This window comes from Parus major, chromosome 1, assembly GCF_001522545.3.
Source record: "Parus major isolate Abel chromosome 1, Parus_major1.1, whole genome shotgun sequence".
Taxonomy (NCBI): domain Eukaryota; kingdom Metazoa; phylum Chordata; class Aves; order Passeriformes; family Paridae; genus Parus; species Parus major.
Genome location: NC_031768.1, coordinates 28442614 through 28460230, shown reverse-complemented (window position 1 = coordinate 28460230; position 17617 = coordinate 28442614). Strand labels below are relative to the sequence as shown.

The following is a 17617-nucleotide window of genomic DNA, read 5'->3' as shown; positions in this document are numbered from 1 at the left end:
TGACAAACTGGGATCTGTCATCAAAGTGTAATAAGAAAGAGCACACAAGTAAATCTACATCATCTTTCAGAGGTTTGAAGAGATGTCTAAACCTCACATATTGTCAACTATTTTGGTCTAGCAACAGGCCAGTGGAAAGTGTAGATTGGCAGTAAAGCTAGTCAGTTTTCCTGCAAAGCAAATGCTGATTTGTTTATCCTGAAAGGTTTTGTTTAGGCCCAGCTGGAACTAACATACATCAATAATATAAATTAAGGCACCACCTCACCTTTCCTTCAGTGACATTCTGTGTAATTTCCTGCTGATTTCAGATTAATTTGGTGCCTAATAATTTGCAGTGACGTTTGAGCCTCCTCTACAATGAAAATTACTGATATGTAGAAAACCACGGTAACTTGCCAAAACCCCTCAGAGTTTCATTCATTTATCCTGCAGAAGCAAAAGAGATTTATTGGCATCTCTTTCTCTGCATAATGCTTGGGGTAAGAACTCTGTTGTACTACTATTGACAAAAAAGTTGAAAACCATGTCAGAATTTACTTGCTTGTCCATTATGTGCCAAGGAATATGTATGTGTGTAACTGCATTAAAACTTCTCAAAATGGTGTGAGATATTTAAAAAGAAGATGGTTATTGTCTCATCAGCTAGTAATTAGGCAGTAACTGGTTCTGGCCAATTAGCCAGGAAGTCTTTTCATTTTCTGAGCCAATAGGACCTATCTATAGCATTCCATGCTAAAATAAATTAATTAATTTAATTAACAAAACACAAATTCTAAAATGAAACATGATTTTGAGTGGGTAAGTACCCATGCCAAATGGTGTCCTATAACAATAAAATCTTATTCATCTAGTTGGACAGATTATTCATATGGCTTCACACTTTCCTTCTTGCTGGCAAGCAACAGGCATGCTTGGTTACTTTGAAACTTCTGCTGTGTGGAGAGATTGCCATTCAATTACAGACAAACTCTGGTGTCAGGCCTGTCTGTAGCATTTTTAAGCTTTTCATGTAAGACGAAAGTAAGTGCTTTATGTTTGTCTGTCTTTGAAGGGAAAATGCCAGAAAGGTGATGATGCTCCTGCTGTTAAAATCTAATGCAACGTCATAGGCTCTTCTTTACATGTACTTGGTCCCAGGGGCTTACAAGCATGAACATGAATGAATTTTCTCAACCCTTGACTCGTGGGGTAAATCTATCCAGAGACATTAGACCACTAAAATGAATCTGCAGGAGCTAAAGGTCTACCAGGTCACTACAGCAGTTCAAAGCATGCTGGTGCCAGTCCCAGAGCACTTACACCAAAGCCAGAAATTACACAGATATAATAATCTTATTGTTTTCACTTGCAGATTCTCAGTGATTTAAATTCATTATCGAACCGACACTCTTGTAAAGCTTTTTTCTTCTGATCTTGTCCCAGGTGCCTGATTGCAGTCATCAAACATACCATACTAAGTATTTATATAAATATATCATAAAATAATCAAATATGATGAGCTATTCCCTTTGTTCCTTTATGTTGATACACTTTTCACAAAATATTTAATATGCTTCTGAAAATGATGATGCCAGTGATAAAGCTAGTTTGCAGTTTCATAGATAATTTATGGAAGTTATAAAAAATGAACCAAATTGTCATAACAACATGACAATGTGAACATTCATGTTTACATAGTGTCCACATACTGTACAAATACTGAATATTAATATGAAATGAGAATTTATAAAATTTGCAATAAACATAATGTAGAAAAAATAACAACTTGATAGAATCTCTGCTTATATTGCAACCTATAAAGAGATCTTACTTTATGAATGGCTTTGACATTTCCTTTAATGTGTATTGTTTTACACCCTTAACCACAAATCCTGGTATATTTTAAATGTAAATTAGATCATATCTACCCTGCTTCTCCTTTCAGATAAATAGTCACTCTAACTCAAGAGAAGGAAAGAGAGTCCACAGACAGCATTTTAAACGTACTTGGCACAAATTCATCCCATGGGGTGCAAATAGCAAAATATGTCTGGATCAGATTCTGCTACTTCTGTTCTCATAAGGTAGTTATGTTTTTGTTCAGTAACTCTGTTGGTTTACAGTTATGCAGTTTTTTGCCTCAATATAGGCATTTTGTTTTGAGATACTCCAAGACATTCTCCTGGGGTGGGCAGATGTTACACAGGATCCGTGTGAGACCCACACCTTCATGATGCTCCTCTGGAACAGCAGTTATGGCCGGGCAGAGCACAATGTCAAATGGCACTCAGTACTTTTAGGCAGCCAGATCAACCTGTATCCATACCCAGTAACACAACTCTTCTGAGGACAGCCTTTGCACATGATCATGGCCTTATAGTCATGGCAAAGGATGAAGTACCTGTATGCTAATTGTTTGTTCTGGTGGCATCTTCTCTGTGGTTCACTGATATCTGAAGAAACTGAATGAAACATGAGGCCTGTGCCTTTGTACTGTGTGAATACCCTGAGAGTATTACAGCTATAATTATAATACTTGAACTGTGTTTATTTCAGTAATCTATTAATTACTCTACTAGCAACTGGGAATGAGTCCTGAGGTTTTAATTTTCCTAGTGGCTCTAAAGTCAGCTTTTTCTAATATTTTTCACCAAGGAGTATCATTAGGCCTGCTGAACTGTGGGCTTAGGTAGCAAATTAGATGTGGCACAGGCCACTGGTTGCCTGTATGCATCAGTAAATTCGAAGCTTTGGGTCAAAATGTGAGCAATGTCTATCTAGTATTAGGTAGCCCCTCACAATTCCTCCTCAGAGGTTGCTGAGAAGCTAAATGTCACATTCCTTTGTGGCATAATTGCTCTTGGTTATCCTAATCTCTCTTTCTCCTCACTGTCTGTGTAGGGACCCCAGACAGTTGTAAACCTGAAGTTAGACACCCCAAAATGCTTTTTAAATTTAGATGAAATACAAGGAGGCTTTAGTAACTTGGTTTTCCCATTATATTGATGAATTAATGTCATATGTCTATTTTTCTGCTGTCTCATTAGGTGTTTAAAAGTAAAATGGGAAGTCCTGATTAACATGTTAGGCATTTTTATTATTGATACTCTGAATGAGAATGTTGTCATTTTCAGAATACAAAGATTACAGCTGGAGGTTTTAATAAAGTGCATAGTGCACATGCTTTTCCATCACTTGGCAAGTCATCCATGTATTACCATATCAGCTGATCTGAGGGTATCATAAGAGCTTTGTGTAATATTAAAAATTGAAATATGATTTGAATACTGCTAACTTTCAAAAACATTCCAGAGGAATAAATGACTGAAATCACTTATATAGAAAAGAGGTCCCCTGCTCCTCCATTCTGTATTAGCAAATAGGACTGCACTGAAATGTGACACCCCTGTCAGCCTCCTTGGCTGCACAGTACCCAGTATGCTTATTTCCAGGGACAAATACTATGCATCTTGGCTCAAATGACGGAAAGGTAACTTTTAATTTTTATAATTAATTTCTGTGCCTGAATTTTATCTTGACATTAGCATACATGGTGCTGCTGTTCACAGCTTATTCTTGTTTTTACCATTAATTATGTAAAATTTTATTAGTTATTTCTATCTATTTTTAAAAAATATTGTGTGTGCTATGCACTATTCATGTCTATTTTAGGAAGTCTGGGAAAAAATGCACTCAATTAGACTCGCTTCTAATTTAAAGAGTTCTTTCTTAAGGCTGAAAACCTTTCAGGTACAAATCAAAATAACTGCAGCAGTCTCTGGTTTATTTCTGTCCTGGCAAGTATGAACAAATCCATGGTAATCAATTCAAAAGGTATTAGAGCCATTATTGGTTGTAATTATCATGACACCTGGGTCTAGACTTGTGAAATAATTATTAAAGGCATCACCAGTGTGCAAAGGTTTTGTTAATCATTGATTTTATATCAGTAAGCACTTAGTGGATTTTGTGACTCTTAATATGAAGCTGATTGTCTGTTTCACCTGCAGAAGCATCAAAAATAAGGAAAATAAATAAAACTCACACATATTATCATAGAAGTGAATCAGAAGTAAAAAATTAAAGTGAAGATATCAGATACCACAACCCTTGAAAACTTTCAGGTTTCAAAATCAGAACTGACTTGCTTGAAACATGTCAGTATTATATATTGAAATAGCTTGCTGCCAAATAAAATATATGCAACAGGATTTATAGCAAGAGATTAAGGAAGAGACCTTGGATTCTCCTTTTTCTTAATTCTATATGTTTTCTTGATCTTTTTTTGTTATTTTTTGCAGCTCTGATGCTGAATATCTGAAACTGAGTGTGAAACTAGTCACTATTCCTTCTTGTTGACCCCACCATGGAATTAGGGGCAGATAGAAGTAATGGGAGAGTAGTAATGGGAGTTGAGAGTCATTTGCCACATTCTCTGTAGCACCATAAGGGTTTTCTCTGGACACCTCTGTAAGAGCTTTTGGTCCAGGGTAATCTGTCTTTCTTCACTGAGGATTAGAAAAATTGGCTTCTAAGTTAAGCATTCAATGCTAACAAGTACAAATATTCCCTTCTTTTTCTCTTCTGCCTTCTTCTTATGCTATTTTGTTCAGTATGCTACTGCATATACTGTTTTTGGGCTAAAACCGACCTGTCCACTGATTTTCGGAGGTGATGAATAGAACAATGATGAATGGGCATCCTACAGAGATTGAAATACTTTGCCCTGTGGAAGATCAAACCTACCTACATCAGGGATATGAGGTCTTTTAAAACCTGTCTTCTACTCAGTCTTGACATGTAGTGCTACCTGCCTTGAGCAGTAGGTCAGTCTTTTATTTGTTAACACTTCTTCCACCCTTTCAATCATTTTGACCTATTAGAGGTCTAGTTAAAATTGTTTTCCTGCAATTCCTGCAACAGGGATCAAAAGACACTTATGTGTCTAGAAGTCCTGAAGACAAACAAGTTGATGTTCAGGTCCCTATAGCTACAGTCACACATCATGCATTCTGGTAGATGGCCAAGAGAAGTAGCTTTACGAGGATACCAGGTCTCACTCCATATCATTTGGTGTGCATACAAGATGCAAAATATCATTAATCGGGTCTTCATTTGGTCACATCTTCAAAGAGGAAGATACAAAGCATGTATCTGAGGCTCAGCAGTTTCAATGTCACTGATTTAAGAGAATGAATCTAAGAGTTAGGTGAAAAAACCTTGTGAGTAAGGGATGATGGAAAGTAATGAGTTCTGAAAACTCCTGGCTATCCTGTAGAGAAAGTTAGATGGAACAGATTTTGCAGCAGTGAATGAAGAAATACAGCCCTGAAGGAGAAGCTGTAGTAGCGACATTTCTGTCTTGCAGCTATTTTTACTTAAAGGTCTAAACAGAAATGGAGAATTAGAAAACAAAAACTGACTCCAAAATGCCTAAATAAAGCTCATACTTGTTTTATGTGTTGTCAGAGAACGACATCTCTGAAACTGATGGTGAACTGAGTGTCATAGGAGAAAAATGATCCTGCATGTTTTAGCTGCTTCAGTAACAAAACACATTAATTGTCAAAATGGAGAATAGGAGAAAGGAAGTGTGAGTCAAAGTTGCATAAAATGTGTGAATATAAATGACTGCACGTGTATATCAAACTGATTATACTGTATAGCTCCTTTGGGAAGTGACGGAAGTCCTAGCACAAAGAGAATTCTTGGTCCTTCCAACCATCTGTGAAATAATATCCACTAGCTTTGGCTGATGAAATTTTGTAGAAGTTCACCCATGCTGTCTCGGTGTATGTGTATACACAAGCAAGCAATATATATATATATATATATGTGTGTGTGTGTGTGTGTGTGTGTGTGTGTGTATACACATGAATGCATATTTATATTCATATACATATATTATGTCTTCTGGATTCCAGAAAGTATTTTCTCCACACCATCTACTCTGTTCCATATAGAGACATCTGGTGTCCTATGTGAAACCACTTAAATAAATAACAAATCCAGGACAGTGTTAATGCAGCTTTTCCATAAGCAGTGATATCTCTTACCAAAGGCTGACACTAGGAATCTTCTTCATGGAGCAATCTTACTTCATCCTCTCCCCATTTTGCTGAATTCAGCTGAGCTGGCAAGATAGAAAGTATACTTCAAATTTGTCATACTAATTTTTTTTATATTTTTTTTTTAGCATGCCCTTCTCTATTTATTCCACATTTATGTGAGCCTTATACAAAGGAAAAAAAAAATCATGGTGTTAGAAATAAAGCGTGGCTTACTGAAACTAATCAGAAGATAGGACTAAGGACAGAAAGAATGAAATGAGATTATATCTTTACCATATCTTCTTAATAAGCAATCTGTAAATCTAAATAGCTATTCTTTTGCTATTATGTACCATGCAAAATGGCAGCAGTATCTACAGTGCACGGGTTGCTGGAAGTAAGTTCAGTAAAGAAGAGGGAGAAAATCCAGACGGCCTGTTTAACCTATTTGAGCTTGTTTGCCTTGAAAAATAAAAGGTGCAAGATTTCCTGCTTTAAAAAAAAAAAAAAAAAAGAAATTAAAAAAGAGAGAATTTAGAGAAATGTCACACTAAAATAGCTAAGAATGTACTCACTAGATTGAAATAAACCCCATATATTTTAAAATATGGAAATGCATAAAATTTGTACTATACAGGATCCAAATCAAAAGTAATTGAAAGAAAATTGCAAGCATTAGAAAAATAATTCAATAGGATACTCAAATTATTTTACTTATCCAGATATCTAAATTGATATGAAATTATTTAGAAGTACCAGTATGCAAATCTCAGGCTGTGATAAAATACATACTTTCACCAGAATGGAATTCATAGTGGGGAGAGGAATGCCCCTTTTTGTGCAGTATTTCTGTTGAAAAGAGTGACAGAAATCCACTGATGCACATTTGCAACAGTAGTGGATTGCACCATGCCAGGGAAAAGAAACTCCCATTCCTGAGGAAGATAATTATCCCAGACATTATGTTTGAGTACATCACATAGGCAAGCAGTGAAGCAGTGGGAGTAATACAGTTGGAGAACACCTACAAGGAGAGAGTTTTAGCAACAATGATACTGTTTGGTTACAAAACAGAATAAGGAAAAGGAAAATGGTGAATCAAGCCTAAATACCTTGGTTCTACAGTTTTTATAACTAGTATGTTCCTGGATACAGTTTCTGGAAGACATAATACTAACATTTACAGCTGACCATGTGACGGAATGAGTGACATCCCAGAGCAAAAACTATAGGAAATGTCTGCCCCTTTGCTCAGCAGAAATATTGTCCACATCCATGAAGATGGCAGGATGTGTACAGCATCTGTTATATCCAGTGTGTGAACAAAATCATAAATGCAAAACAAAAACTTTCCAAAAGTTTATTCTGTTTTCAAACCAATACTGAGACTTGGTATTAGAATTACAGAAAGGTTTTGTACAGTGGAGAAAGATCAGAAAGGATCTTTTGGTTCAGAAAGGAACTAGTCATGTAGTATCTATGAGATAGTTTCAGATTCAAGACTGCTCTGCCTGAGCAAACCGCTCTGCAGGTGACAATGTCTTCAAAAGTCTGGAGAGAAAGAGAACACCCTATGAAGCTCACAATCTTCTAGAAAATCCCCTATAAAAATATGGAAGTCAAAACATGAATCAATCCTTGCAAAAATAAAACCAAATAAACTCCTCAACCTTGGATTCCACAATGATAATTAATTTTCAGTTTATGGTGAGTCTGGAGAAAAGTTTAGCTATTTTCAACACTCCTTTCTGAAGATGGAGTTTTATCAGATAAAAAGGTACATGAAATACAAATTTAAAAATGTAGAAAATTCACACAAGTTTTTGAACACACATGGTGTCAAAGAGTTATGTGAAAGGGTGAATTGTGGTCAGGAATCTCAGAAATGTCAATTCAGACATAGTTAAGTAGTAGAATTTTTGACGTAAGGTGTTACCAGTGTGAAATTCTGAGATTGCTCCCAATTCTTGGAAGAAAAAATCCACCAAGGACTATTAAGCCCAAAGCTGCTGTCCATGGCATAATAAGTTCCAGTGCTGGGAGCTGGAAAGTATCAGAGCTGTTTCCCTGTTCTTATGTTGTTCTCTATGTGTCTGCTATTGTGCACTGTTGGAGAATGGAAATAGACCACTGGCCTGACCAGTTTGACCAATTTTGTAGGTACAGGTGGAGACCATTGGTATCAATATAGCATTATTTATTCTTAAATTAAACAAAAAAAAAATTCTCATTGTCATTGAAAGTTGCAAATTTAATCAAATTTCATCTGTGTAGATTGTGAAATAGCAAGACTTGTAGAACTTTACAAAGTCCTGGAGAGCATTTGGGGCAGGGCTCCAAATTCTGCACCATCACAACTTCTTACATGATCATAAAACCAAAGAGAGGTGCAAGTAGAAGATGAAGAGAAGCCATAGAAGAAAACAAGGGAGCATGCTTTTTTTTCCATGTAGTTTCACAGAAAGAAGGTGTGCACTTCAAAATGTCACGTATAAATTAAACTAAATCCTATCAGAAACAAGATTTCAAGCACCTTTGTTAGAACAAAAAAGAGTAAGCAGTAAAAGTAGATTAAAGAGACATAGTAAGGTTGGTGTGTCTATTACAAGCATAACAACCTTGCTTTTTTGCTTTTGATGCAGACTATATTGAACAAAAACACAGAATTAACAGAGTAGTGCCAAAGGAGAGAAGAAAAAAAAATAAAAATAATAACTACTTCCATAGTGAATCATAGAAACTTATATGTCTATCTTTCTCAATGTCTTAAATCAATAGTGCAAAACACAACAGCAGAAATTGTACAAAAATTCAAGGAGGAATTAGCCAAGAAAAGTGAGGACAGTAAAAATATTTACTTCAGCTGTGTAAAGCATCTAATAATACCTGTGGAAACTCCTGTTCAGTTTGAGTACAGATGGAAGAGCAGAAAGGTGTCATCAGTGCTACCTGCAGAGTAGTCTCTTCCTGTGTGCAGTTGCTAAGCCACTACTCTGGAAAAACGAAAGACCAAAATCATTTGAAGGCAGTATCTACACATCACTGAATATTTTTATGGAAATGTCTGAAGTATCAAAGTGAAGTTCCAATAATTTGTGGTATTGTAGCTGAACACACAGCTGAATGGTTTATGTGAAACATGGACAGCAAGTACACACTCTCTGGCTCCGGCCAAAGATCCCCAAGGGATCACAGTCTGCAAGCTGGATTACCTCCCATGGAGAACAACAGCATGTAAGAAAACCAGCTGTTATCCTACAAATCTCTGAAAATCCAGTGTCTTTGGAAATATAATACATCCCAGGCAGGAGGCACTACAGATGTCAGAAGAACCTACTGTGTACCCACAAAAATAAGGAATGATCCAGTCTACATAAGGCAAAAAATTCAAAACCAAAAAGTGGCATAACATAACATCTGAGATTGTTATTGAGTCAGGTTGGAAAAGGTGTTTCCAAGTTTTCACCACAGTGAACAGCTGTGGCAATGCAAATAAATGGAAGAATCTTCTTGCAAAGATGAATCCTGAAAGTGTGCGTGCTTCTTTCTCCTTAACCCCTTTTTTTTTTTTGTGAGTGTGTGTGTTTTTTTTGTCTGTTTGTGCATAAGTAACTCTCATATTTTAAATAAATAAGGTGAAGAGATGGGAAATCCTTGTTTATTTACCCAGTGCTATATCTAGGAGTAATCTAAAAAGAAGCAATCATAGCACAGATCTGTAAAGGTGAAGCTGACACACGTGTACTTGGTATTTTCACCAGAAAAACCTAGTGTCTGGAAAAGATGATTCCACAGAGGCAGAGCAGTTGGCTTGAACTAAAGTAAGAAATCTGTTTAGCTAGCAGACAGGAATGTTTTGAATTACTTGGTAGCCATTAGCTGCTTAAGAATCAGACCACACAACAGCATCAAACATTCCAGGTAATAGGAATTAGGGACAAGGTTAATCCACAACAAAATTTTTCATTTTCCTTTGAGGAAATTCTGTTCTCATCCTAAGAACTACCTTTTCTTGAATACTTCAAGCCTTGTTTTTTCAGGATTAAGTGAAAATCCCAAGAAAGGTAGAAACAGTATGGTCTGTAACAGTGCATCTCAGAGCAGCAAAACACATGTGTAAACACATGTCCCCTTTTATGTCAGAATTTGTGTGTCAGACTTTACAACAGTTTTTTTCCAATAGGCTTTCTATTAACTTCTCCACCACCATAAGGTGTGTCAGGTTGGAACATGCTCATTCCCTTTGCTCCCTGCTTCAGCCTACTTTAGAATTAAACCAGAAAAGAAGAATCCTAATCTGGTTCTTGTTAGTCCAAGGGTGTTTATGTAGATCTGAGTGCAATTCTGCATTAAAAGTGTGATTTCAAGTATTTTACAAGTTAACATTTTAAATCTTTACATTTGAATACAAAGATATGTAAATCCAGAACTGCAGAGGACATGTTTTAGAGAAGCAACATTTTTTTAAAGGTAAAGTAAGGAATTGACGTGCAAAAGTTTCTCAAGAGTGAAGAAACAAAATTAAAAGGATTGAACTTCTCCAGTACTGAATTTGAATTAAACAGTAATGGGCATATATTTTCAGATTATTTCAGATTCAGAACTGTTCGTATTTCACATTGCTGAATACTTTGTGATTCCTGAAGAGTTAATAACAGATAAAGAGTTGGAAGTAATTTATTTCAAAAGTCTTCTAGATATATCAATTCAAGATGCCATATCAAATTTGTACTATTTACAGTTTATCAATCTATCTTTAAAAGTCTGTGAAGATAACAAAGCTCTTCATATTTAAAAACCCACATTAGATTCAAAAGATTGTTAATGCTTACTAGGGTTGCAAGTGAAGTTAATTGATAAATTAAAGCATTGACAGCCAGGGAAGAAAAAAAAAAAAAAAAAATACGGAAAGACACTTCAGGCATTCTTTTCACTTCCTTTAGCTAGAATATCATGGTGCTTCTTACAGTCATTCATTAGTTTTGTCATCGTGGGTGAACTTTATGCAAGGAAGAATAAAATCTTTGATGACAAATACCTAACAAGCTTCTCGAGCCAAGGAGCTGCGCCTGCCAGGGGAGCTGGAAAAGAAGGGAGGGGTGGATAGGGGGAAGGGGGGAAAGGAGGAGAAATTAAAAGCCGGGAGCAGGGTTACCCACGTTGCAAAGGAAAGAGAACGTGAGACTGGAAACAGGATGTGAGTGGCAGTCTGCCAAGGCAACAGTTAAGCCATCTGCAGCGGGGTCAGAAGTCAGAGCCATCTTTGAAAGTAAGCCCCGAAGAAGACATCTAAACAGAACCAAGGAGGGCACTCTCCCTGCTTTGTGAGGATGCCCAGTATGCTGCTGGGAGTTTCCTGCCAGAGCTGCACACAGTGTGGCTCGGTGTGCAGCGGGAAGGAGCTGCCCCGAGCCCTGTGGTGGGGCGCTGCGCATCGCGCTCAGCGCAGCGCTGCGGGCAGGACCCCGGGCACGCTGCGGGGGCCGCAGCTCCTCATCGCTCTGGGACAAACCTGCCTCACCGACCGCCTGACAAGGGGACAAAACGGCACCAGCAAATGCAGGACACTAGCTGCAGGCACAGGGCAGCAGCAAAGGCGACCTGGCCACAAAAGACGCTGCCTGGAGGGCAAAGGAGGGCCAGAGCATCACCCTTGGTGGCAGTTGTGCCACACATGGTTGTTTGGCTTCTGTCTTTATGAATGTGTCAGAGACAGATTTGGGCATTCTGATCATAGATTCCGGCCAGTTTTTATTTGAAATGGGTTTTCTTTCTCCCCACTCCCTGCTTCACCTGCCCACCCCTTAAAAAAAGAAAAAAAGATATTGGAAAAAAGCATAAAATTCAGTTATCAGTGGCCTCTGGTACATGATCTGAGTCCAATGACAGGGACAACATATAGAGTCTGTTCTCACCTGCGCTTCAGTTTATCATGCCTGGAAGACAGCCCTTTGTAAAGATTTTACTTTTTTTCCTTCCCCCTCTCCCCCCTTTTTTTTAAATTTTTTCTTTTTGTTTTTTCCTTAACCCCCATTTTTCTCGTTTTTTATTTTAATTTTTTTTATTTATTTTATGCCTTAAGGTGCATAGGTATTCCAGCTTTTTCCAGGACAGCATTATATAAGGAGGGGTCCTGAAATGCTTCTGTTCTAATAATCCTCTTCCACAGGGAAAGAACAGGGCAAAAGGCTAGTGAGAAATTTATTGTCTAGCAGGCAGTGTGTAATTACCATAACTTACAAAAAAAAAAAAAAGAAAAAAAAGAAAAAAATCCACATGTTGGTGTGTTTGATTTAATGCCATCAGAAGTGTAAGGTTACATGAAATAAATGGCTAATTGGGTTAATTTAATAGCAGGTTAAATCTTTCTTTTATTTTGTGCTAAAGGAACATTAAAATGGTGCAGTTTTGAAGTGGTCTTAGAAAAGTAAAGTAGAGTTTCTTGATAAAAAAATATATATAGTGTTCCTACTGCTAGGTTTATGGTGGGAGCTACTGGCATTCTTCCAGTTCACCACATGAAAATCTAAGCTGCCTGTATAAGTACAGAATTTAGCGTTGGGTCTTAAGGTTTTGGTTGGCATGTTGCCAAAGATGCTATGTATTTAGCTGGGAAAATTGCCTAGAAGTTAATTGAGAGGAAAACACTAATATACATCCTCCACCACCTTAAAAAATGCTATGGATGTGCATATGTTGCTGATCCTTGACAAGAGATGAGTGTTTGCAGTAAAGAATTAGCTTAAAATTGATCCAAAATTGTCTAGATTGAATTTTTCAAGCCCCTCCCTTCACTACATTCACAGGAAATATTATTTTTTTTTTCTCCTGTCTCTTTAATCTCCCTGCTTGCACCATCCTCAGACAGGCCAGCAGCAAACCAAGACATGGACACAGTCTTCTTTGGACTGGGCAGAGCTGGAGTGTGACAGCGTTGTGCCACCTCCAAGCAGCAGGCAAGAGTAAATCTCCCTTTTTCTCTGTCATATTTCCTTGTGATAGCCCCAAAGCTTATGATGGGGCTGCTTGTCTTACTGTCACCATCAGCCAGAAAATTCTGGAAGCTCACCTACAGAGTGGTCATTGACCCTTAAACCACTTCAGAGCGGCAGATGGCTTTTCCTTCTACACGACCTGCCACAGCACACACTATCACCTAGCAGAGCATCCTGGGAGCACCAAAGGCCTGGAAAAGCCCCATTACACTGGGCAGTAAAACCTCAGCAATCCAGCAATTTTTCATCTTGTCAGAAAAATTAGGGGTTTTTTTCATCTCAGTAAGTGAAAGCTTGTCTTTAAACTGTAGTGAGCCAGTCTGCAGCAGCAGACATTAAGTGGTTAATGATCACATCTGTAAGTAGGCTCTAGATCAGACAATAGGCGATCTTTTGGAGCAAGGAGGCTGGGAGGCAAGAGGCACAGGAAAACAAAATTAGGAGCTATACTGAAAGCAAATGAGCAAAAGGCTTTCTTCCAATTGTGACCAGCTGTCTTCTTTTGTACACCCAGTGGATGCTCCTGATGCACTGATCTAGAAGAGACATGAGCAAAGTAGAAACAATGGCATTTCGCTACTGTATGAATTCCCTCTCCCTTCACTTAATCCTGTTCTTACTGGGGCCTTGTGCTGAAAGCTGATAATTTTGATGGCCCCTGAATAAAGCCGGTAGCTTGAATTCCTGCCACCAGCCCTTGTATAATGAATTGGGCTAATGAATGCTAGTAAGTGGTAGGAATCTGTGACCAGCTGCATCAAGGCAGGTAATACAGCTCAGATTTAATTGGGAGCAGGTATTGGAAGGCTGTATTACTTTAATTGGTGAGGGGGTTTTATAAATGGAAGGGACAAAGTATAATGGACAAATTGTGCTGTACAATAGCACTTAAGCCGGGATTGTATGCATTCGTTAATCTGTTGAGGAATGAGGCAATTCTAAACAATTTTCTCAGTGAAACCAACTCCAGAAAGCTTGTCCCTTTTGTTCTCCCTTGGGAAAATGCAAGATTGAAACAGAAAATACCTTTACCGAGGCAATCATTTGCCACGTGTGGAAAGCGGATACAGCTGTAAACTATGAAAGAGGGATCTTTGTAGTACAATAAAGGATGGAAAAAGAGATAAAGCTGGGGATAAGAGTGGGCCTGTCACTGCATCCAAAGAAGGAATAAAGTGATGACATTTACAGTGACAGATGAGACTGTAAAGAGAACTCAGGACAATTTAGAGAGGGAAATTTGATATTTAAAAGAAAGGGCTCTGATAATTAAAAGTAGCATTACATTAAACTGTTACGCATGTCATTAGTGACAGAAGGGAACTGGTGCCTTTTGAAAAGTTAATGATTCGCACAGACCTGCTCTTGAAACTTTGTATGTAGTAAAGTTCACTTGAACACAGCATACTGTATGCAACACAGCATAAATTTTCTCTGTGTTTCATAGTGGGAAATAAGAAAGTTATATGATAATATGGAAGGTGTACTGTAAATACCATATGCCAATGTGTGTACAGTGTGGGTGTGTATGTGTAGAATCGTTGTACGCTGGAGGTCCAAGGTAGAGTTGAAAACCCAGCATATATAAATATTGTCAAAAATGCTCATTCTGTGGAATCCTTGGAAAAGGCAGGGTGTCTTTTTCTCAAGGCACAGGTTCACACGTTTTATTTTTGTCTTGTTTGTGTTTAACTAGATCTGTTCAACCTAGTGTGCCTATGGCAACAGAAGATAGCTTAAAGAATAACCTCCAAAGGTAGAGTGTATTTAAAGTGAAAGAACACAACACATGCAGCCAATTTATACGTCTGGTGCAGCTGTAATGGGTTAAGAGACCATTTATAGCCTAGTTTTCTGGCGGGGTTTTTGCCCCAGCGTACTTCATTACAGGTGGGAAAACAACACGGATTGTATGTCCTCCAGTGTTCATGTAGGCTGGGAAGTGGGAGGAGAAAAACAAAACAAAGCTGAAAATGAGTGTTGAATGGGCTTTCCCAGGATTCCCAGGTGGGTTTCATGTATTGCTAATGCTGAAAATGAGACAGATTCAGCTTTCTGTACTGGTTGTAAAGGCTGAATTATCTTTCTCTTACTATTGTTCATGACTTAAAGTCAATACACAAAGCTGAAGCTTATTTCAGTTCTTACTTTGTCAGTAAGAACTATTTTTTGTTCTTTAATATTTTTTCATTATTATAGATAAGGATAGAATTTGGTCTTAAGCTCACAGAATATTTATATATATGCATAAGATAAATTCTAAATTAAAAATTATATGCAAGAGCAATGTTATTAAATTTTAAAAAGGAGCATGAAATTAATACTTATCCATTAGTGTGAAAGGATCGTTTTTTTATTTTTTTTTTTCAGATATCTGTGGTTACCTCTGTGTGAACTGTAGCAAAGTTCTCCAGAAAGGAGGTGAGTTACACAGTAAAATAATCTATGACAGGAAAACAAAATACACACAGAACTACCTATGTGGTGAGATATCATTCTTTAGCTCTCTAAATAAGATATTTAAGCAGTGACAGACACATAAGAATGCACCTGGAAAACAACTTAGATTTAAAAATAAAACATTTATATGATCTGACCCGACTCCATTGAAATCCTAAAAATGAGTACTGATCAATCATTGAAAGTGTCCTAAGAGCGATTTTATATAATAATCATATTTGATATGGAGAATATCAGGTAGCTTATGGTCACCCTCTCCTCTGTCATATAATGTGTTATCCCTGTAGTGCATCCTTCTACCTAATCATATGACATTAAAAGGCAGTCAGGAAAACTCACTTCTCAGCGGAAAAAGGTCTTTCTTTCAAAAAAGCCTGTATTCCTGATCTTAAATTAAAAACAGACTCAGAAAGTGCAATGACTCTAGTGGGCTGATTAAATGTTTCTAAGGAAGTTGGGACCACAAACTCTGAGACTCCAGATTAACCTCTCTCTCTCAGAGGCTCAGATGAATATCTAAACACAAAGAAAAAAAATCTTTTTCTTCTTTAGCCTGCAGAGAAATAGACAAATTTCATTAAAGTTTGGATAGCATGCTTTCTCCATCTCTGGATGTGTATATATGTATTTAAATATGTGTTTGAAATTAAAAAAATGTTTTCAGAAGGCAGTTCTGAAAATAGTAGCCCTGTCACAGAGTTTCATTACCTACGTCTGCTTGTGACTGTCATTATATTCTTCTTCTTCAGACCTGACAGAACACCAAGGTAAACAAAACCCAACAGTTAATTTACCATTTGAGAATGGTCAGAGATTACTGTGCCTTGGCACTGAAGTCCTTTAGAATAGGAGCATGTTTATGTCCTGCTTTTCCTAGTTAATGTGCATGAATCATGACTTTAAAAATTCAGTTCTGTGGTCTTTGGAGTTAGAGTTGTCTGTGAAACCCTGCTGGAGTGCAGAGCTGAGCAGCATCTCCAGCATTCAACAAAGCCACCACATGGTTTCAGTCTTCAAGCAGCTGCTTTGTACCATCTCCATGGCACCAGCAATTACTATTTAATTACTATGAGGCTATTACTCATCTGTGTTAGGGGAGGTTGGAGGAGAGGAACTAGCACTGATTTGTCTGTCCTCTCACAAGTTCCCCAAATAGGTCTCACCACACTACGCTGCCCATCCATGAAGCTCTTCTGAAGATTCTGGAGCACCTATGGTTTTCTGTGCAAAATGGCATATAGGGTTTGTAACTTATGTTTGCCTCTCCCAGGAAAAGGACATTAATTCAAAAAGTAAGTTTATTAGCTGTCTTTCAAAAACAGTATTCTAAAAAATACTAGTTTAGTTGTGGAATTCTGTGAAGGTGGGACTGAGAGGAGATTCTGTTTTTGGTAACAACATGTGGTCTGTATGTTGGAAGAACTTAAGGACACAGTCCACTGTTGAGTCCAGCTGAACACCTGTTGTATGCTACTACCACTGTCTCTGGAAACGGATGGTTTTGACCTCCTTGTTTTAATAGTTACTCCTCAAAGGTCAGATTATTGTCTGACCCTTCCACTAGTCAGCATGATTAAGTGATTGTGTCACTGGTGAATGCTTGTTCCACTCCAACCTCTGCAGCTGGGGCAGCAGCCTCTGTGCAGCTCCCGTCGTGTCTGGGCTGTGCAGGGGAACAGCCACAGGAAAACAACAACCTGTGCCCTCATCAGGATGCCAGCATCTCTGCTGATTGAGCCCAGCACAGAGTTAGAAATGAGTGCCCAAGCTGACCTTGGATGTGACTCCCAGAGCCTGTATCCTCTCAATGACTTCTAAGAAAATACTGCACTGCACTGGCCCCTGGGTGTTTGATAGTAGCCTGGTTTACCTCAAGTGACTCTATTTATAAAGAAATGAAAGAAACCTGCAGGTGGTACAAGTTGCAGAAAGGAGGATCAATGAAATCTGAGAAGCAAATGGTAAAGGAGTCTATTGAATGTAAATCAGTCACTGGAATTTACATCCCAGATTTTTCTCATTGCTATATGTATTTGAGATTTTTCTATATTCATTTTGCTTCAGGAAATTCTTAAGATAAATAGATACTGTACTTACCTCTACATATATGAGATAAAAACAGTGGGATAG

At 37.8% G+C, this 17617-nt stretch overlaps 1 long non-coding RNA gene across 1 annotated transcript; it reads left to right on the top strand.

Annotated features, from left to right (window-relative positions):
* Nucleotides 1-14903: 14903 nt before the first annotated feature.
* LOC117243917 lies at nt 14904-17109 on the top strand. The gene is made up of 3 exons (XR_004496006.1): nt 14904-15034; nt 15398-15448; nt 16632-17109. It is a non-coding gene; the product is annotated as an uncharacterized LOC117243917 (long non-coding RNA).
* The last annotated feature ends 508 nt before the right edge of the window (nt 17110-17617 follow it).